Source organism: Marmota monax, unplaced genomic scaffold, assembly GCF_021218885.2.
Source record: "Marmota monax isolate L192 unplaced genomic scaffold, Marmota_monax_Labrador192_F-V1.1 WCK01_AAM20220418_F8-fsc00013, whole genome shotgun sequence".
In the NCBI taxonomy this organism is placed as follows: Eukaryota; Metazoa; Chordata; class Mammalia; order Rodentia; family Sciuridae; genus Marmota; species Marmota monax.
The window spans coordinates 9368020-9390744 of record NW_026692202.1 but is presented as its reverse complement, the minus strand read 5'-3'; the positions used below and the strand labels follow the sequence as shown (position 1 = coordinate 9390744).

Genomic DNA, 22725 nt, shown 5'->3' with positions numbered 1-22725 from the left:
CGCTGACCAAGAGATGTTAACCATATTATATGCAAAAAAAAAAAAAAAAATCTGTGTGGTTCACTAGAACTAGAATTTCCTCCTACAGAGGTTGCAGGCTTCTCCCTGAGGCTTTGCCAAGCAGGCCAGCATCCCAGCTGTCGAGAGCAGGGGAGGCACAGCAAAGGCCAAGGGGCAACATGGGAAGCAGTGATCAGGATCAAGTTTCTCTGAATTGCATGTTGTGGCTCTCCTTGAGACTCTCCCACCTATTAGCTGGGGGACCCAGAGAATAGCAGATGACCTCATTGAATCTGTTTCCTCATTCCTGGGCCTTGGGCCCTTAAGGATCCTTCTGTTCTAAATGCTTTCAGCACCTTTTAGGCTTGGTCACATCTATCCATTAATGAGCCATGGATAGTTCGTTTTTACTTTCATAATTTTTATAATAATTAGACATTGTAAGTATAAGTAGGTAAAGTAAAAAAAAAACTAAACAAAACAAACAAACAAAAAAAAAACTTTACCAATTATTTTTTTCTGGAGGGTAATTTGAAACTCCAATCCCAAGAGAAAGAGATAGGGTTAGCACTATCCAGCTATCAGTGAGCCACAAGTGGGAAGCAGTGATTTGGGAAGAGCTACACTAAGCTTTTGAAATAAGGCCCGAGCCTCCACTCAAATATTCGCTCTACATATTCACATCCTCCTTCTCCAAAGGCCTTTCACAATGCTAGTAAAGGAAAGAGGAAAGTACAAACTCTTTAGGGCAAAGAATACTAAAGAGGAATCATCTGCATGCATATGTGGGAATTGAAAGCAGAACAGGGGACACCACTGAAATGTAAGCTGATCTGCAGAGGGAACCCCAGGAGGCTCAGGGATTGGAGGTGGGGTGAAGAAATGTCAATTGAACACCTCTACGTATACAAAATAGTTGGGGCCTGGATGCCCTTTTACACCCCACACAGCTTCAGCTACATGGCAATGAACTGAGAAATAGAAATACATGGGATCCAGGAAATAGGGGCTTGGACTCCAAGGCACATTGCAGAAATGTTCCAGTATGAAAGCTGTAGAGTAGATTTGAGGCTATCAATCCCATTAGAGGAAGAAGAAAAATGGTCCTTGAGAAAGGTTTCCAGAAGAAAAGAGGGAAATCCCCTAATGGGCTCTGCAAAGTGCCTGCGACCCTGTTCTGCATGGCCAAGGGGAAGGACTGGGCATCATAATTGATCTGTTCTTTTCCATTCTCACTGGATAGCTTGTTTGAAGGGGAGAGGAAATGGGAGAGATCTAGACTGGGTGAAGGGAGTGGGGTATCAGGGAGACAAGTATATTAAGTTACTGTGTTAATCAACTGATTAAAATTATAGAAAAAGTAAAAGGAAGAAGAAGAAAAAAAATTTTACCTGACTTTTGAGCCTTAGAGAAAAAAGAAAAAAACACATCTAGTTGTACATCATATCTAAAGGCACATATTGTATGAATGATTCCATTTATATGAAATGTTCAGAATAGCCAAATCTGTAGGGTTAGAGTGAGGATTAGTGTTTGCCCAGGGCTGGAGTGGGCAGAAGGGAAGTATGGCAAGTGACCATTAATGAGTTCTAAGTTTCTTTTGGGGGTGATTACAATGTTCTAAAATTAGAGTAGGGTTATGGGGCAAAACTCTGTAAATATGCTAAAAAATATTAAATGATACATTTTAACCAGGGGAACTTTGTATTTATCAACCTGGATCTCTAAAAAAATAATAATAAGGATGGAGAAACAGGAAATTTTATAAGTAAAATAAATGGAGGATACACAAATATTCATAGCAACATTATTTGTAATTGCCAAAAGATGAAAACAGCACAAATGTACATCAGCTGATGAATGGATATCTATGTATATCCATGTGGTAGAATATTACTTAGCAATAAAAAGGAATACAGTACTGATGCATGCTACAACCTGGATAAACTTTAAAAAAAATATTGTGCTAAATCAAAGTAGCCAAAGTTCTCTATTGGTCCAGGACTCTCGGCATATAGGAATTACAGTGCTGACTCCTAAACTGACTCATCCTAATGGGGGATTAACTGTGAAATAGGACTATTTCCTACATTTTTCTATATTCAAGATTGGAGGATGATGTATTCTCTTTGGGGTTATAAATAGAAGTGCTGCTGTGGTACAAGGGACACAATCATACAGGTTCCCCAAGGAAGAGATTAAATTTTATCCTTGTCATCAGGCATCTTCAGGATAATGTGGCTGGTGGTTGATGGACCATACTTGGTCCTGCTGTTTTGTTTAGGATCGGGAAGTTGAGGCTTAGGAATCCTGAATGGTTTACCCAAGGTCACAAAGTAAAGCAGAGGCAGAACTCAGTGGAACAACTCTCAAGACTTAATGTGTCCAAACACAACTATTCTCCCTGATCCCCTAAGTTTGGGCACCATAAAATGTACATGTGTTCCCAGACTAAAAATCAGCTGATGCTCAGCATATTTTGCTCACTGCCTGCATGTCTTTTATATGTAGTGAAATATTTTTCTGTATCCTCTCTTTCAATATCTGAAACAAAATATCTATATAAAATTGAACCAGTCCTAAATCTTTTTATGTATCTGCTCCATAACTTTCCTTAATTACTTTTCAACCACCATGTCACATAAAACCAGATTTAGGTAAATTAGACAATTGTGTAGTAAATTCCACACTCCCGAAAAGTTATTAGGTAATCATCTTTAAGCAATGCTTTGGTTTAGAAAGGCACAACAGATCAATTCCCTTGGTTCCAAGTACCTGCCTAATACATTACTGTATTGATATCCCACAAAGGGCTGGACAAACTATGATTTATCATACTCTTTTAAAACTACTATATACATTTTTGTCTATAAAATGTTATTTATTCTGAGTCATGAAGGAATATCAGCTATATAAATATAGATATGTCAGCAATATAGATATGGATATTCCCCCTTTTTTAGATACAGATATGGGCACAGGTGCAAATATAGATATCACAGCTTTCCCTATACAATCCCCATTTAACAGAGGATGAACCAAGGCAGAGGAAGGTGATGCATGAGCACCCGCTGACTCCACCTGAGACACCTCTGATTACTTTCCTCTGTTCCCTCCACACAGCCAACATTTGCATGCTGTTTATTTTGGGCAGCTTTGAGGGTGATGCAGAAAAAATGCTCCACAGACTAAATGTTTTGAAATGTTCTGTATCAGCAACACATGTACATCTATACTCTTAAGAGCAACAACTCAATTTCAGATCATAACTCTGTGAGCATCTGCAGCTATAACTACTCTTTTCTTCTATGTTGACAGGTGGTTGATTAAGGAGGAGGAATGTACTTTTAAGTTTGCTATCATGAATATATATATATATATATATATATATATATATATATTTAATATATATATATTTAAGTTTGCTATCATATATATATATATATATTTAATATATATATATATATTTAAGTTTGCTATCATATATATATATATATATTTAATATATATATATATTTAAGTTTGCTATTTTATATATATATATAAATATATATATATATCACCCTCTCCAATCCTTCAGCACCTCGCGATTCTTCCTGGTCCTTTTCCTTCTGAGCAGTTCAATTAGCTGGAAATCTCACTCTGATGGACTGAAGCAGCTTGAGTGAACGCCCGAGCGCTCAGCCAATTAGGCTCATTTGAAGTTGCAGAATTGCCTTCTTTGGTGTTAAAACCCCATGTCAAACACCGGGTCTAAGATCATTTGTGCTCCAAAATGAGATTGACAGAGCAGCTGCAACAGGGGGCATGCCTGCTGGACGACTTAATTGTGGAGCCTGAAGGGCCATCATGAACCGGCGTGCGGAGGCTGCCTCACCACTGCTGCATTACAAATGCTCTTTATTAACAGCGATCTGTAATCAATGGGCTCAGGCTTTTTGCCAGAGCCCCCAAATCAGACAGGCGGGCCCGAGCGTCAGGGTAGGCGGAGCCACAGGCCCAGCTATTGAGCTGGGTAGAGAAAGCTATGTTGTCCCTGCCTGACTCTTGGGTGCTATGCTAAATCAGAAAGGGCCCCTGGTAATCATTCCAAGGGTGCCCTTTTCTCAATACTGGTTGAATATTCATTAGTCTGGGTGAGCGCAGCTCACTGTACATACAATTACATGTTATTGACGTGAATGAAATGAATTGCCTTAGTTTCAACAAAGGAAAATATTTTAAATCGGTTCAGCATTATGTGTAGGGGTAAATTTTTATCAGAAACACACAGGCTTAGGAATATATGCCCATAGGTGGATATTTGGTTAAAGGCACGCAATTCAGTAGGTGTTAGGAGATAGCAGGAATTAGGAGGGCTTTGGTTAAATAGACAATAATTAGGCTAATTTCAGAAATTTAAAAATCTATTTATTTAGAAATAATCTGTAGATTTCAATACAGATTTCCTTTCCTTTAAAAAGAAATCATTACATGACATTCTTTAGGATATAGTACATATAGTACAATGGTGAAAACCTCTAGACTGGGCTTCAGAAACATATGAGCTAGACCAAATTCCATTGCCAGCGATCTGTAGCCTTGGGCAAATCACTTAACCCCTGTGGCCTGCCCAGCCTTATCCATAATATGTGAGGGACAGACAAGTTATAACAGTCCATGAAGTTCATTTTCTATCTACTTTCTCTTAAGTGTGTTTAGTGTTATTTCTTTCACTCTGTACTGTGAGAAAGCCATTTATTCCACAGTAAAGAATAGGAATTTCTTAAGAAAGGAAGAGTACAAATGGGTCAATCAAAACACTTTGCCTCAGCTCCCTTGCCCCTTTCTCAGAGAAATACCATTTGTAGATATTCTTTCCACCAAGTCTTGTGTTAAGCATTATGGAAGATAGAGCTTTGCCAAGAGCTCAAAGTCTAACAGAGGGTAACAGATCAATAGATAAATAATTTATCAGTCCTTGTCTGAGGTTGCTTTTCAGTTCACTAGCAAATCCAACTGTATCCTATCCAGGGCAAATGCAAATGTTCTGTAAATTACACAAATGGAGGGGACTGCCATATTCATAGACCAGCAGGTAAATAGATAACTATTTCTTAACAAATACCTTAGTCTAAACAGAACAAAATTTAACTACTACACTGCAACCTAGTGAGCCATGGAGCTGTCCCAGTGTAAAGTTTGAGAGAGGAATAATAATTACAATCACAGTACTTAAATGTCCCAAGTATTTACGTGTGAATTAAATCTGAAAGTTTTAAAAACTCAATCCTTACAATAACCATTTGTCAACATTCTTTTTTAACATACTTTTAAAAAAAATATTTTCTTTTTAGTTGTAGATGGACGCAATATCTATATTTCTTTCTTTATTTCTTTATGTGATGCTGAGGATCGAACCAAGAGCCTCACATATGCAAGGCAGGCACTCTACCACTGAGCTACAGCCCCAGCCCATCAATATTATTCTTTATCCTCATTTCACAGTTGAAGAAACTGAGGCACAGAAACGAATCTGCCCAAGAACTGCTTTGAGTCTTAGACCTAGTAAGTAGGAGAGGCAGGATTCAAATGCAGGTAGTCTGGTGCCAGAGTCTCAACATATACAGTTTACTGCACTTAATTTTCATGTTTCAGATTTCCTACCTCAAATGGCTGGGATATCCAGGGGTTTACAACTTGTTCTGTTCTAATTTTCATTGCTGGCCAATTTAATATTCAGTAGCATTTCAAACTAGTTGCATACTGAATCCTGACTGTTATATACAATTGTGTACTAGGATCTGATCTTTCTCACTTCTGCCAATCTCCTTCACTCTCTCCCCACTCCTCCAACCCATTCCTTTGCAGGACTCCCAAGGTCAGTAAATGGCACCAGAATCTACTGGCACCAGAACTCAAAACTTAATCAAGATGTTTCCCTCCCATCATTTCTCCAAGCAGGAGGTAGAATGAAACATTTAAATCTAGCATGTGGCTGTCCTGCTTAAAATTCAATGTTCTCTCCTACAGGATTAAATCTTAGGTCCTTGCAAAGCATTCAGGATTTTGCATGTTTTGGTCCCAGCCTCAACCACAGTTTCATCTCACATCAAACTGTGGCTCTGGCCACAGTGACTTTCATTCCCAGAACGCCACCCTTGTTCCTAGCTCTGCCTCCCTATCTAGCCTGCCATTCATTTCTTCTCCTGTCCACTGACCAATGCTCCTGGGTCCTTCAGGTCTCTGCTCATCATCAGCCTTTCCAGGCTCTACAGAGCCAGTCTCCCTTCTTCCCCAGGCCGATCAGTTGTTCTGCTGCCATTTGTACTTGCTCCTGATGTAGAAGCTATGATATTATAAAGCAATTTATCTTTCTTTACTAACGTGATGTGTACTGTGTTTTTGTCCTCAACATAATTCAGTCCCTTTTAAGTGCTCTTACTTAACACTCAAGAAATGGCATTACTCAGCCTTAAAGAATGACTTTATAATACCTGCCAGCAAATGGATGGACTTGTAGATTATTGTGGTAAGTGAAGTAAGCTAGTCCCAAAAATCTAAAGGTCAAATGTTTTCTCTGGTATGTGGAAGCCAACCCAAAAGGGGAGGGGGTGTGGGGGGAAGAATAGAAATGTAGTAGATTAGACAATAGGGAAGGCATGGAAAAGAGGAGGGATAAGCAAAGGAAAGACAGTGTAATGAATATGACATAGTTTTCCATGTACCTATATAAAAACAACAAAGTGAATCCCACCACCAAGCACATCCTTGAGAATGGGACTATAACTAGAATAAGATATTTTCCATGCTTGTATAATTATATCACAATGGATTCTGCTGACATGTGTAACTGAAAATAAATAATAAACAAAAAAATTTAAAAAGAATTGGCATTTCCAGTACTTTAAATTGTGATTAACACCTTCATTTCCAATGTGTATTAGGGCTATAAATAATACAGATGGCAATGCTCTGTCAACTATAGAAGCACTATGGTGAAATAATATATTATTACTGCTCCCTACATTAATTATTTTGCAGCTTTTCCACACAATACTTGGATAAGACACTTATGGTTTTATTCCCAAATATTCAGGATAAAAAATTGGAGTCCTTCAGAAAACCAGTTGTGTGGAATATTTTTCTACTCAAACTAAATTTTCTGCAGGAAATTTACATTTAGCATAGTTTCTAAAAACAGGCAATGTAAACTAGAACATTTTGATTTAACAGTATATTTCAGTTCATAGATTCCTTAGAAGTTCCCAAAATTGATATTGATTTTTCTCGTCCCACAAGGCATCTATATTACGTGCTAAAATGTGAAGGTTTGCTAAGGAATGAAGGTAACTATACTTCTTTGGAAATACTTTCAGGGTGTGATCACTGAAATGAACAAATTTGTTTTGTGCTATATATATGCAAAAATTTTAAGTGTCATATTCTGATTTCACTCACTGGTGTCAACAGCTGTGTCCTCTGTAATCTTGCATAAGCAGGAACGTTTTGATTAGATAGATAGCTGTCATCTTTCTAGAACTTTCTAGAACTTTGGTCTTTCCAAAGACACATCTTGGCTGATCAGATAGCTATTTTTTCAAGCTCTAATATCTATCATTTAAAATAGTTGAATGATTGCTGTCCTTAAATAATGTCACAGTAATAAAAGAATTAGCATCGACACTTGACACTGTTCATGCTAATATTTTACGCTCTGGATTTTTCCACAGTATGAAATCAAGTTGCACATCCTGAGAGAAATGAATATGCCATATTGCCATGCACAGTAGATCAAACTAATGTAGTAGAAATCCTAAATGGAAACCTTCTAAGGAATTTTAAATACACAAGCTACATCTGCAAGATATTTAACTATTGTGCTTTCACTAAAAATTAATGAGATTTAAATGCAGCTTGAAAGATAGAACAACCAAAGTTTAAAGTGCATGCTAAATTTGTATCCTGCGTTAGTCCCTCGGGACTTTACACAGCCTGCTCTGGACAAAATATTTTAAGTTCAGAACAATGGTGGGTGGGAATAGAGATTCTAACTTCACTCTTCTATTTGTTCATGATAACAACACATTTCTATATGCCTTTTAATCAATGTATTAATATCTTGGCTTATTTGTAGAGCACACATAAAAAGGGAAATTAGCACAACTACAATATGCTACTCTATTCTCACATGGATGATTCACACATGGAATTTGTCAGATTTAAGAGCGCACTGGCAAGATAACTGTAATTGGCAAACTAATGATTACTTCAGTCCAACACATGACCACTCAGGTCAAGAAATTCTGCTGCTGTGGTTTTATTCCATATGGCCACCAAAAGAACACTTTGGTACATTCCCTCAGACTCCTGGAAATTAAAAGAACAATTTCTAAATGTGCACACTAACCTATATTTGTATTTATTTTTAGAAATGAGCGTCAAATGTTAATTATTCCCCTTGCTACACAGCATAGCATATTCTTTATTCTCAGAAACAGTGACTCAAAACTGAAGTCATTGTTTTTTGGTTTTGGGGTTTTTTTTTTGAGAATTCCTATAATTGCAACCAAACACTGAAGAACACATGGGCTCATCAACAAAAGCTACAAAAATATTCAGCTGCACTATTATTTCTTTGCCAGCTTGTGTTTAATAATTTAATTCAATTCCAGTAGCACAGCACATAACAACACCTATTTTTTGAACCAGTAAACTGCGTGTCTGTGATATGAAAGTCTTAATGGAGTATGAGTTTGCATGCTGAGGTGTCATTTCCATAAAACAGCATTTTCACTAGGGGCACACGATGAGAAATCAGTCTTCAGATCTGATATTGAACAGTCATCAGCTATTAATTCATTATAATGCTATTTTTCTATCTAGGCAATTTATGATTTGTCAGAAATACAGAGAAGTGGTTTATATTGTCTTAAAGACTGTTAAACAGGAGCACTAGAATTTAAAAGCTACTAAAATACCAAATAAAGACCATTTTCCAGCAAAGCACCCTTTGAAATGTTCACAGGCACAAGTCTTTTCATGTTGAGGTTTTTAAGATAAGACAATGAAACCAAAGTGAAAATGAAGTGCATATATTTTTTTATAATTTGTGTTTGGGCCCATATCTATTTAATATGAAAATACTTACTATATAAAGTGAAAAAAGTCCATGGTTTTTTTTTTCATTTATTTATTAAATTTATTTATTAATTTATTATCTGGATTGTGCATATAATAAACTTATAGTAAACCATGTAATAATAACTTAACTAAAAAATCCTTTCAAATCTCCCTTGAGAAATAGGCAAGAATGTTTGTTTTTAACAACCATATGTAATTCCAGCATCTGAATGAAATTCTTACATAATGATGACTTCAGTTCTACCAACCAGAAAGACCCCTGCCCTGTGCCCTGCCACATCTGCCCCATGCCTGCTGTTTTCACAGTCTTTAACTCACTGTTTTTTCCATTGTTAATATTTCCAGAATTTTGACGGCTGGTCTCCATTGCTGTCCCTATCTCTCAACCTTACCAAGGCAACATGGCAAATGTATCCATACTAGAGAGGCAGTTGGGAAAGAACGGTGGAGGTTAAGATTAGATGTGACTGCTCCCCCAGAAGGTTCAAATGTATGCCGTGACATTTGCTGCTAAGCAGTAGTATCTTTTAAAGCCACTAGTGGCTGCTCATTGTTTGTTTGTTTTAATTATTCACATACAACTTCACATCTGAATATATCACCACTTATTTGCCAGAACAATATAATGAATCAAGGCTTTTAAAAATGTTAAGTTTGTGCAGGGGAGAACTACCGTTTGTTGAGATGGTAATTGTTTCAACTTTGATGTCCCTCGCTCTGCACATCTGTTTCAGCTCTCCTACCAGATACACTCACAAATTTATCATCTCTGCATATGTTCCTGGGTTAGGACTGCCTTAGTAGCAGAGTAACATAGTAAATTCCACTGCTGTAATACGTTTGTTGAGCAGAAAAAATAACTGGCTTTATAGCTAGGCTTTGTTATGACTCTTTCTCAAAATATGCTGTACTGGTTATTTGAGAAAATATTCTTGGATTTGTCCATACGATGCAGTATGCATTACTGACCAGTTCATAGTTACAGAACAATGAGGTGCAGCAATATTTTGCGATCTGATCTTGTGACCCACAACAGCCCAGGTACTTCCTTAATCACATAGTCAATTGTGCTGTTGCCAAGAAGATTTTTTTATTACTTTCTACCTGAAAGACTTGGTCCTTTTTGCTATAGCATATTGCTTCCCTAAAATAATAGATTCAAACCTGAACTGTATTAATTACTAGTTTTCTGTAGCTTAGGGAGCATGCAATCTTCTCATTTGTAAAATGGACACAATACCAGTCCCTCAAAACTTTGTTGAGAAATAAGGGAACACCTATTGTAATAGTATTTGGTATGTTTTATAAAATACATTAATGTTGACATGTATGACCCAGGGCTCATCTGGTATTTATTGTGCATCGTACAATTTGAAAAGTAATAATCTAATCACAGTAGAGATGAATTCATGCCACAATAAACCATGTTAAAAATGTTTTTGTGTATTTTAGAAAACAGGAAGGCTTTCACCATATCTTATATAGTCAAACTAGCTCTTAAATCTCAAACACTGGACATTGCCATCTCTGGGCCAGATGCCGTAGGTGAGGATGATAATGACACTAAGATGTTATTAAATGTTCCATGTAAATCCCATTAAAGCAAATTATATCAGACGAGCTGTCTGTTAAATAAATTACAACCACACTGGGCTCTTAAAATATTTAGATCTTTGAGATTTTAATTTTTAAAAAACTGGGTGTCTGTCCTATGGAGTATAAATTTGTATGCTGAAGGTTTGTTTCATAAAGTAGCATTTTTCACAAGGAACAATGAAAAATAAGAATCTTTGTTGCTGATAATAATAAAAATGAAAGGGAAGTATAAGATAAAAATTGCCAATTCCCAATTCTAGTGCCCAGAGTTCACCACTAGTATCATGCTTATTTTTCTGGATACTTGCTACATTTTTAAGGCTTTTAAATATGTACTTATAAGGCATTTTTATCATTTTACAAAAATTGAGTAGTTTTTGTTCTTACGTTTCATTCACCATATTGTAGATAACTTTTTATATTGGCATCTGCTGATAGATCTACATTGTTTATATAACTGGATCATAGTGTATCCAATCTGCTGACAGACATGTGTATTGTTTTGATATTTTGCTATTACAAAGTACTGTTGTATCCATGCAGAAACATCTTACAGGGCAACATTCTGTGTGATGGATTTCTAAAAACTAAAATTGCATATCAAAGACTATATGTATTTTTGTTGTTACAGGTACTGTCAAATTGCAATGTAAAATATTTGTACCAATTTGTATTCCTTGAAGCAATGTATGACCACCTGTTTGTCCAAATACTAGCCAGTAGTTAGTCTTATCAAACTTTAAACTTTATTTATTAGATATATGAAATAAAAATTGTGTTATTATCATTCAAATTTGCATAATACCTATTGAGATTAAATATCTTTTCCATTGTTTGCATTTGATTTGTTCTTATTCAATAAACTGCCACTCAACTTTCCCCTTATCTGAGTGACTTAATTTTTTATTGATTACTAGCTCTTAGTTTATTATTTCTGTTGATACTCTCAGATATATAATAGATAATAGACAGATGATAGATGCATAAAAAGCAGCATAGATACATAGATAGGTTTATGACAGATACAGAAAAAGAGATATTTTCTCATGGTTATTTCTTCAAAGTATATTTATTAGAGACTTCCCAATGCAGAAATTTTTGATTATTAGGTAATCAAAACATCCAGTCTTTTATGATCTCTAGGTGTCATTTGTCACTGATATAAAAATATTCTACTAGCATTTTCTTTTATTATTTATTTGTTTGTTTGTTTGTTTATTTATTTATTTTAATTAAGTATATATGACAGCAGATGCATTTTGATTCATTGTACACAATTGCAACACAACTTTTCATTTCTCTGGTTGTACACAATGTAGCATCGCACCATGTGTGCAGTCATACATGTACTTAGGGGAATGATATCTATCTCGTTCCACCATCTTTCCTGACACCATACCCCCTCTGCTCCCCACCTTCCCCTTTCTGATAGCCTCAGGAGATATTTTTTACCCTTCTGTTCTTTAATTGATTTGCTAAGTATTTCACTAAATACATAAATACATAATCTCATCAAGTCAGCACAATATGGAATTTATTTTTGGTAAATAAAATATTTGTTTGTAAATAATTCACTAGCTCCATGTCACATGATGTATTAAATGAGATAATGTAGTTGAAAGTGCCTTATAAATGGCAAAGAAGAGGCTTTTTCCGCTACTAAGAATACTAAAATATGCTGTATGACTGCGAATGTTGACATTTGAGGTTCTGCTGTGAAGAGAGATTTTCAGAGTGATTTGGGATGTCTTTATAATGTGTGCTATGCTACTACCACAGAGAGCCACTTTCAGTGCATAAATAATATTTAATCCTATTGTATGTAAATATGACTTTAATCTTCCATGTTCTCGTAATCACATCTCAGTAAAAACCATGCTGAACCTGACTCTTTGCAATTTATATTTTCAAAGTGTGACCATGCTTTAGATAACTTTAGAAGAAAGCCAGTTTTCATTTATTGATTTAAATCAAAGTCAAAGAGTTTTATTAAGAAGTCCTTTGGTGCCAACTTAATGGAAAACTCTCCCACTAAGACTGATTTTTACAGTCAATTTACTTTGTTTTTGTTTTAATATTGTAACCTGAAATACTCAAAACAGAATTTGAGAATGAAAATTGGCAGTATTTACTGTTCTTTTCATTGAAAAACCATCATACATATCTCCCAGGCATGAACACATAATAGATAATTCAGGGAGCCCAGGGACAACACCCAATCCCTTTCTTCAAAGGTACTTTCTGTCTAGTAGGACAAATATACCTGCACAGATTCCACAAGGAAGGGGGCGGGGCAGTATTTTATGTGCAGGATGCATGAAAAGTAGCCAGTGCAGGTTCCAACCTGTAACTGTGTGAAGATTTTTTTTATCAGTTTATTTTTATCGCTATGACCAATAGACCTGACATAATAGAACAACATAAAGGAGGAAAATTTTAATTGGTGCTCATGGTTTCTAAAGTCTCAGCCACAGATGGTCCACCCCATTGCTCTGGCTCAAACGAGGCAAAATACCATGTGAAGGGTGTGGAGGAAGAAAGCAGCTCAGGACATAGCAATCAGGAAGCAGAGAGAGCTCTACTCATCAGGGACAAAATATAAACCCTGAAGTCACATACACAATGTTTTGTTTTGTTTTTATAATTTTGATTTAGTTGTCAATGATCCAAAATTCAGAGATGTTGCACTAAAATAAATTAAAAGTTCAGTCATATCCAGATAAAAATTGGAATATCTGGCAACATTGAGTTGCCATAACAGCTTAATAACAAATCAGCTGCTGCTGAGTTGTTGGGGTTCCCTCTTAAATGAAGCACATTCCCTCTACAGTTTGTCCATTCCCTGTTATTTTACCTTCTCCTTTCATTTCTGTCACCTGCTAGCTCCCTATAGGGATTTAGGAGTGCAACTCTTAGGGTACAAGTAAGGTTTATACTGGAAGTTATGACCAGGAACAAAGAAAAAAATTACCTATGCTGTGGTGTGGTATATATATTCAAATATACAAATTAAATAGAACAGAACATTGAAATTATCTTGATAGATGTTTCTGTTATTGCTTAGCAGAACTCAAAATATAAATTTCTGAGGGGAAAAGCAACCACATAGGGGCATATGAAACAGCACATCCAGAATGAGGCACCTTCTCACCAAAGGAAGCACCTTTGTCAATTAGAACATTTTATGAGACTAGGATGTGAGGAAGGATTTTGCCAGAGTCTTAGACTACAGCCTGTAATCCCAGTTCCTGTGCAGAGGGAAAAAAGTGAACAGTGACACAATCATACCAAGGCCTCAGTCTGTTTCATGGGGCTCTGAGGCTGGCATGGCTTTTTAGCATTTTACTGCCCTGAGACAAAGGCACTTGGTCTTTACAACCCCTCATTTCTCCAGTCACCAAATAGACTCTCTCTAGGTATGACCTCAGTTAAAGGACTATCTTCCTAATGGCAATTCCTGGAGAGTAACTTAATGGAAAGTTGTGAGCTACCAACATTTCTCTCGGAAGGGGGATCTTCAGGACACACTGTAGCACCAACTCTGGACATCTTTTGGGGAGACCTTCCCTGGTCACTTTAACTAAACTTTAGTAATCGTCACTCTTTGATATTTTATGTTTCCTCACTCTTCCATTTTTTCCTCCTTATCTATTATCACTACCTAACATGCTGTGTACTTTTCTTATTTATCTTATTTATGGCATCTCTTCTACTAGGACATCAAGTCTTTGAGGAAATGAATTTCTGCCTGTTTTATTCTTTGATATACAACCAGTGACTGCCTTGCAAAGCGCAGAAAGAATGAATGAATGCCTCCTCTGACCTGGATCGTGGAACCTACAGAATTTGGTTTGGAGAATTTCTATCACAGTTTTTTAAAAACTGGGCATGTTGCTTCCATCTGAGAAAGAATTCTCAGTTGGGTTAATCCTGGAAACTTCTAGCAATTGAGAACTCTTCCTTCATGTTAAAGTCAGGGGCTCTGGAGAGAATCTCCTTACTCTGAAGGAAAGCTATGTCCATGAAGAATAAATACATCATAGGTCCTCTCAGTTTAAAGGCAGATCATATTTAATTGCCAAATAACTAGAAATGAGAAGGTTCATAAACCACATAGACAGAAGTGATTATAAGTGGCTTCATTATTTCAACATGCCGAATGTGTCCTTAGTAATTTATTCTCCTAACAAAAGCAATAACATCAAAAGGGGGAAGGCACATGAAATCCAAATAATATATTTGAAGTCACCATATCTTATATATAGAAAGAAATACCTTCTTAGAAATCAGATCGGATCTTTCAATAATGCAGACGCAAGAAATCTGAGGAGGTGGAGTGCACTGGCAGGTGTCTTCACAGCTGTACAGCTAAAATCTGTGTCACATGTTGCCTGCAAGTGTTAGATAGGATTACATCTTGGGTCAATTCTTAGTGATGCTTCAACTTTATTTTCCAGATTTGTGACAGTCTGTACAGAAGCACATATATTTTCATGTTTTTATCCATGTTGTACCACCCAAATTTTTAAACAATTTATTTACTTTTTTAGTTCTTTCTTCATCTCCTCCCCTTCCCAAGACCCATGCTGTTCAGATGTGAATAGCCTGATTGGCATGAAAGAATGGAAACCACTTGAGGAATTTTCTCTCTACCATCTCAGATAAATAAACACCGTTTCTCCTTTGTTGGATGTCATAATTTTTTTAAATGTATAAACATCTTGGGATCCATATCTGTATCCAATGTTGAGAGCTATCAGCATTCATAATAAACCTCTTCTTTAACAAACACATTTTCTTTATTAAACAAAACTGATTGTTTTATTTTAGCAGGTCTAATAAATGCAGGACTTAATATCATCTTTTATAATATGCTGAATCATATCTAATATTTTAGGCATTGAGGAATTTGGAAATACAAAGAAAGAAAAATAGATTTTGAGCCCTCTTACCCACTTCATAAGCACAAGAAAATAAGATAGTATTGACTTTGTTTTCCTTATCATATTCTAATAGCATTGTTGCTATATTTTTTGAATATATTTTATTTGTAGATGGATATACATCTTCATTTTATTTATTTATTTTTCTGTGGTGCTGAGTATCAAACCCAGTGCCTCATGGGTGCGAGGCAAGTGCTCTACAACTGAGCCCAACCTTAGCCCCATTGTTGCTATATTTTGAGACTATAACCAATAAATTATTTGATTTAATTAGTGGTTGACCTTTATTTTCTTTCCCTCTTTCTCTTATCATCAAAAGTAACTGAATTTTTTCAAGTACAAAGAGATTAGAGAAGTCAACTATTAATCCATAAATGACCCTTCATAGTTGAATGAAGACATTTGAATCTTTCAAAAGAATGATTAGAAGAGCTAAAGGAAGTTATTAATAAGGCCCACGCAAAAGAAGAGACGAGAGCAAGCATTTTGTGAATAATGAGGTGCGCTGAGCCAGACACACAGGTAGTGACTAAATTTATTTTAGTTAAGTAACTGGTGACCTTCCATACTGTTCCTCTATAAATTCAACATTCAATTAGCACAGGTTATTTCTTGAAACTTTATTATCTAGTAGATCCAGTGACTGAATGAGTTTTACTGATTCTTCAAATGTTCAGTCCTGAGAGATGCAATTATACAGTTTCTAAGGTTAAGTAGGTTTGAGAAATGCTTCATGCCAAGCAAGGTGATCTTCTACCTAATACCACAATGATGATCCACAACTCATAATTCATTCTTTTTAGGGGAGGTGATTCAATATTTTGTTTGAAAACTCTCAAAATAAAAGCACAAAAAAAAAAAAAACGAAAAGAAGAAACTCACTGGTAAATATCCCATAAGGTATACAAGGTATGAAATTTGATACTCTCTACTCAGTCAGTAACGCACAGGCACATATTCATGCATACACACTGCAGCGACTGACTACCTCATCCTGGCTCTCTGGCAGTTCTTGTCAGTTTGGACTCTTGAGTCTTCAAAACATATCTTCATTAAGTAACTTCCTCTCTCTGCAGAGCCACTTTATCCTTAGAACACCATAACCAGAAAAAACAACCCATGATATAGTCTTTTCTCAGTAAGATCACTAGCATATTATTTCCAAACTACCAGTATCAGCTACATGTCGATAATCAGTCAATGAAACTGATGTGCTGTAAGACCAAAGATCCTTCTTTGTTGTTGTTGGTTAGATGTCTGGCATTTGATCACATGGCGGGTGAAGATGCATAAAGACAGCTCCCTTCCATTAGGAAACTCTGTGTGTCCTTTGTAGCTTCTCACCCTCACATTTCAGGTAGTCAGCCCAAGAAAGAGGATGTCAGGAGGTGGAAGGAGAGTTCATTTCTAGATTATTTTTAATGCCCATGAAGTTCCTTTCCTCTGGAATGGCTCTCCTCCCATTAAGCTCCAGAATTATAGGTGTGTAGAAGTCTTTGGACCATTCAAACAGGAGCAGGAGCAGAAATAGGAAGCAATTGCCCCAGATCTCCAGGATCACTGATATATAGAAGTAAAAATAAAAAAATTAATGTATATATTTTTACCTTAGGAAAAAAATGTATGACATTCAGTCTACCTGCTTTTAAATTAAGAAGAACAAGTGAACTGAAGATTTATTCAACAAGTAAAACAAATATTTTTTAAAAGGATTCTCAGGCAGCTTTTCTGTCCAGTTTGGGTCAAAGAATGAGAGGAGTGGGAAAGATGGAGAAGAAAAAAGTCAGAGGGGGAAGATGCTGCAGAAGGAGAAAGGTGGGGTGCAGATCAAGCAAGAAAGACCAAGGGAAACAGAGAGTCAGAAAAAGCAAAACAGTTGCTAGAGGAGAGAGAGAGAGAAAGTTTCAATAGGTTGTGAAGTATAAATCATAGCTGTAGTTCACCAGGACTGTAGATTTCAGGACTTTATGATCATGCATTTAGTAACTTATTCACTGAACACCAGACCCTCTTCTGGTGTGAGGAACGTGCTAGGTAACTAAACAAAGCACCTGTCTTACAGAGGATAAACAAGAAAATATAAGCTAGACATATTTTGTTTAAAAAAATGTTAAATTACAGAAAAGACTACCTTACATTATGTGGTCAGGAAAATCTCTGTGGAGGTGAAATTTAAACTGTGATCTAGTAATTTGTCCAAACCCATTAAACATAACAGCATCAAGAGTGAACTCTGATGTAAACTATGCATTTGGAGTAATAACAGTGTGTCCGCGTAGGTTCATCAGTTGTAACAAAGGTAGCACCCTTGTGGGATATGTTGATAATGAGGAGGCCATGCATGTGAAGGAAGAGGGAGGGAATATATGGGAAATCTCTGTACCTTCCTCTTAGTTTTACTATGAACCTAAAACTGCTCTAAAATATTTTTTTTATTTTAGAGCAGTTTTCAAAAACTGCTCTAATTTTTTTTAATCAATAATAAAACCAGAATGGTAGGCAGAATCTAGTTTGAAATCATGCAAGAGTCAGGGCACAGAGTCTGTTAGAAGACTATTACTGTAGCCCAGACTGGAGTCCAAAGTGGCTTGAGCTAGAGTAGCAGTAGACAGCATGATACACCTTGAAAGAGTTAATTCTCTTGGTAATGGACTCAATATGAAGGATAAGAGAAAGAGAGTAATAAAAGATGTTTAATGGGATTTGGGGTTGAAGACTAGGTGGCTGATTAGACTGCTTACTGAGCTGTAGAAACATAGAAGAGTACAGGTTTCAGGTTTTAGGTTTTGTTTGCATGTAGTATTGTGGTAGAAAATCAGGTTTCTTGAACATGTTGAGTCTGCAATGTCTATTAGACATCTAGTGAAGATGTTGAGGAGATAAACATAAACTCTTAAGTTGTTATTTAAATTCTTAATCATTAGCGTTGCCATCTCTACATATTTCTGCTATCCAGATACTTTAAACTCAGGGGGAAAAAAGAGGAAAACTTGAGGAAAAGAGTCTCTGCACAATCAAATCAATAATCAAAACCATCCTAGCCACTGGTCCAGATTAAATCAAATATAGAGTCAAACCAATCACTGAGTCATGAGGTCCTTTTCCCAGCAAAAAGGAAACACATTCTCTATCTGGAAAGTTGAAATAGGGAGATCCTAGTCATATCCCTAATATCTTATCCATAAATACAAATCCCACCAGGAAAAGAGGCTATCTTATTTTGGATAAATTAAGTCAGTGGGAATACTCTTTTTGTGGATAAACATGTTCTGTATTCTCACTAGGATTTGAACACTAATTACAAGTTACAAAACCTGCAAATTGTGATTGTACTTATGCTAATATATAAAAATGATACACTCTTCTGGTTAGCTATTATATAAATATAAAACATTAGAATTTTGGAAGCAAATCTCAAAACACATTTTTTTGTGTGTGAAAGTGTTACCCATGTATCATTCATTGAACATTTCATGTCAGTAGTATCTGATCCCCAAAAAGGTCAATTGTATGTGTGATTCACAGACACAGTCTGAGCCGAGTGCTCAATGTCTAACTTAAGGTAGAATATTCTCTTACTACTTATATCATCTTAGATATCAAAACTAAAGACAATAACAAAAATTAATGTGGTGGTAGCAGGTAAGATAGGTCTGTTTTATATCTGTGGTAGAAACATTCTTCCATGAGATTATATTTGAAATAAGCTTTCTTTTGGGGAGGGCAGGGATGGTGGTAGTGGTGGTGTTAACTATTTTCTTAGAAAGAATCTTACAGAAATGAAAATAGTTTCTTCAAAAGGAAACTAGACTACCAATCTCCACTGCGAATTGGGGGAAACCAGAGGGTGATGTGAGTTCTGGGCTTACTTGAGGCCAACGGGAAGGTATGAGAACAGAAGCAATCTAAAAGCTGCTGCTTTTACCTTAATGGCATGAAAAGAACTGGGGGTCCCTGAACAGTCAGCCACCCCTTCTAGATCACATAGTAAGTGCATCTTTCCAGATCTGTGAAGCAGGTCATTGGCAATCCCAGATTTTGCCTTTTGGCTGCATCCCTCCCACCCAAACCTAGATGTTCAAAACTAAGACTTAGGGAGGGATGGGGGAAGGCAGCTTCTGGAAGAGTTCCCCAGGATGGCTCCCTGGGATCAGGAACCTGGTTCCCAGCAAGGCCCTGGTACATTTATATTTAATATATTTTTATGTAATTACACAGAGAAATAGAAAATACAAATCTGAGGGGTTGAAGGAGAAAGGTAGGGAACTTTGCAAGAAGCCTGGGCTGGAGAGGTCTGCTGGGGCCAACTGGACCTCCTCTTTAGCCTCTTTGGCTTCTGGCTTCTCCTTGACTTTTTCCTGTTCTGTGATTTCTTTCTTCTATTCTGGGTCTTTGCCATTTTTATCCACTACTTTGACCTGGTGTTTTTGAAGTTGAAAGAGTTCTTGTGGCCACCCTCTCCCTCTTTGTCCTAGCTGGACAACTCTGCCTCAGAGGCCATTCATTTCCAGAGGAACAGATTGAGAGGCACTTGTCAGGGTCTTCATCATTCTCATCGCCAGTCTCCTCTGGGATGGTATTCTCAGGAATCACCTGCATCTGGATCCCAGTGCATGGGGCAGCATTCTTAGCTTCTCCAAAAGCAGCTCTTTGGTCTTTTCTGGGAACTCTTTAGTGTTCTGGTTAGTGTGTATTGGAAGGATTGATGTAAAGCTTGAAATCTGGCTCTAAATATTCAAGGTAGTCATTGTATGAAAGCTCATTAGGGATCTCTGTGTCCAGCACTGGGCAACGTTCTGAATGGTGTAATCTAGCATCAGCATAGGTAGGTTGAAGCTCTTGACAAATGTCCCACATAATGGTCATATGGAAGCAACCTAATTGATCCCCAGACAACAAGTCTTAGCTACATTGTAAGAAGACCACAGTAGACTGGAACATCCATTACTTTGGACATGAGCCACTTGAAAATGGTGTCAGAGAACTCATCATCAAGCCCATATTCAAGTGGGTAGTTAACAGCATAATACTTTGCCAGTCCCAATGTCCCAGAGGTCCCCAGTTTTTGGAAAATACTCTCCGTATTATGAGAGGACACAGTCATGATCCAGTCAGTGGTATAGAAGGCTTCTTCCATGCCATAACTGTAGTGAATATCAATGCCAATACACAGAATACTCTGATGATATTTAAGCAGTTCCACAATGACCAAAACAACATCATTGACATAACAGAAACCAGATGCCCTGGACTTCTTTGCGTGGAACAGGCCCCCAAACCAATTCACAAACGTCCATCTGCTGCTTATTAAGTTTCACAGCACTTGCCTCAAAGCCCAAGTAGACAACTGACTGAACTCAAACAGGCCATCAATACTACACAGTCCTCACCAGTATTAAATCTCTGCATCTGCTTGCTTACTCAGACATGTTACCTGTGCAGAAAGAGCAATATATATATAATGTAGTACTTGTTCATCTCCTCAGCATTGACTTTGTAAGGGTACATTGTAATAGTAACAGACATTTCTCTTTGTGCCCTGAGTCTGCACCATCTTGTTTGTTCACCCTGTCTCGGCCATCAGTTGCTGTGCCTTCCCTCTTGAAATAATCTTTCAATGCTTAAAAAATATCCAAAATTTCCTTCCCCTCCACACTTCCATTTCATTGATAAGTTCCATAATTAGAACAAATATAATGTCTGGCAACCTAATTGCATTATTTTAAAATCCAGATTTAGAAAAGAAACAGGCAATTTTGGGCCACCTACAAGCATATAGTCAAAAATAATTACCTTAAATACAAGAAAATCAAGGTTAATTATAATCATAGAGTGTAAAAATAATGAATTCAAAAAATTTATTTCATTGGATCTCAGTCTGTTTTCTATTGCTATAACAGCATACCTAAGACTGGCTCATTTATGAAAGAAAGATCTATTTCGCACATGGTTCTGAAAGCTGGAAGTTCAAGAGTCCATGGTCACACCCGGCAAGGACTTCATGTGCATGAAAACATGGCAGAAATGTGGAAGGATAATCAGGTATGTGCAGAAGAGACAAAATACAAGGGCAGTTTTGATTTGTAAAACCCTCTCTCTTGGTAATTAATCCCCTCCCTCAAGAAATGCATTAGTCTCTCTCCAAGGTCCCAACTCCCAATACTGCCACAATGGCAATCAAATTTCAACATGACTCTCAGAGAGAACAAATCATATACAAACAATAACACACTGCCTTTAAATAAGCATTACATTCACATGATTTTCTTACAATAAAGAAGTGTGTGTGTGTGTGTGTGTGTGTGTGTGTGTGTGAGAGAGAGAGAGAGAGAGAGAGAGAGAGAGAGAGATCTTTTGGAAACATCTTCATATAAAGAAAGAATTTTTTTAAAAAATGGTATTTCCAGAATTCTGAATGAAAGAAATGCAATATTTCAGGTTGGAACTCAGTCTTCAAATATACCTATATGTATTCTGACAAGCTTTCTATATGTATATTGTATGTATGTACATGTTTTGAATACCCATAAATGTAAAACTCGAGTCAAGGAGATACTGGGAGCTAAGGTGGTGGTGGGGGGGAGTGGGCCCCTGAACAGTTAACTCTTCATATCTGTGGGTTCCACATCCATGGATTCAACCAACTGGAGATCAATATATTTTTTAAAAAGTGAATTTGTACTGAACAAGTATGATTTTTTTTTATCATTATTCCCTAAATAATAGTTTAAAAACTACAGGCATTTACCGCATTATTAGAAATTATGTGTAATATATAGATGATTTAAAGTGTACAGGAGAATGGCCTGGGAGTACAGCCCAATGGAAAAGCATTTGCCTGGCAAGCATGAGATGCTGCGTTTGATCCTCAGCACCACCAAAACAATTTTTTTAAATAGTTCAAGTGTACAGAAAGATATTTATAGGTTATATGTAAACATTACACCATTTTATAGAAGAGATTTGAGCGTCTGAACACTTGGGTATCCTCAGGAGATCCTGGGGACAATGGTCTATGAATACTTCATGTGTTTCTCTTCTACAATGTTTTTGCTTTTTTTTT

The 22725-nt window shown here is 36.7% G+C and overlaps 1 pseudogene; it reads right to left on the bottom strand.

Annotated features, from left to right (window-relative positions):
• Nucleotides 1-8250: 8250 nt before the first annotated feature.
• On the bottom strand, nucleotides 8251-22415 carry LOC124083211 (histone deacetylase 1-like; annotated as a pseudogene).
• Between the last annotated feature and the right edge of the window lie 310 nt (nucleotides 22416-22725).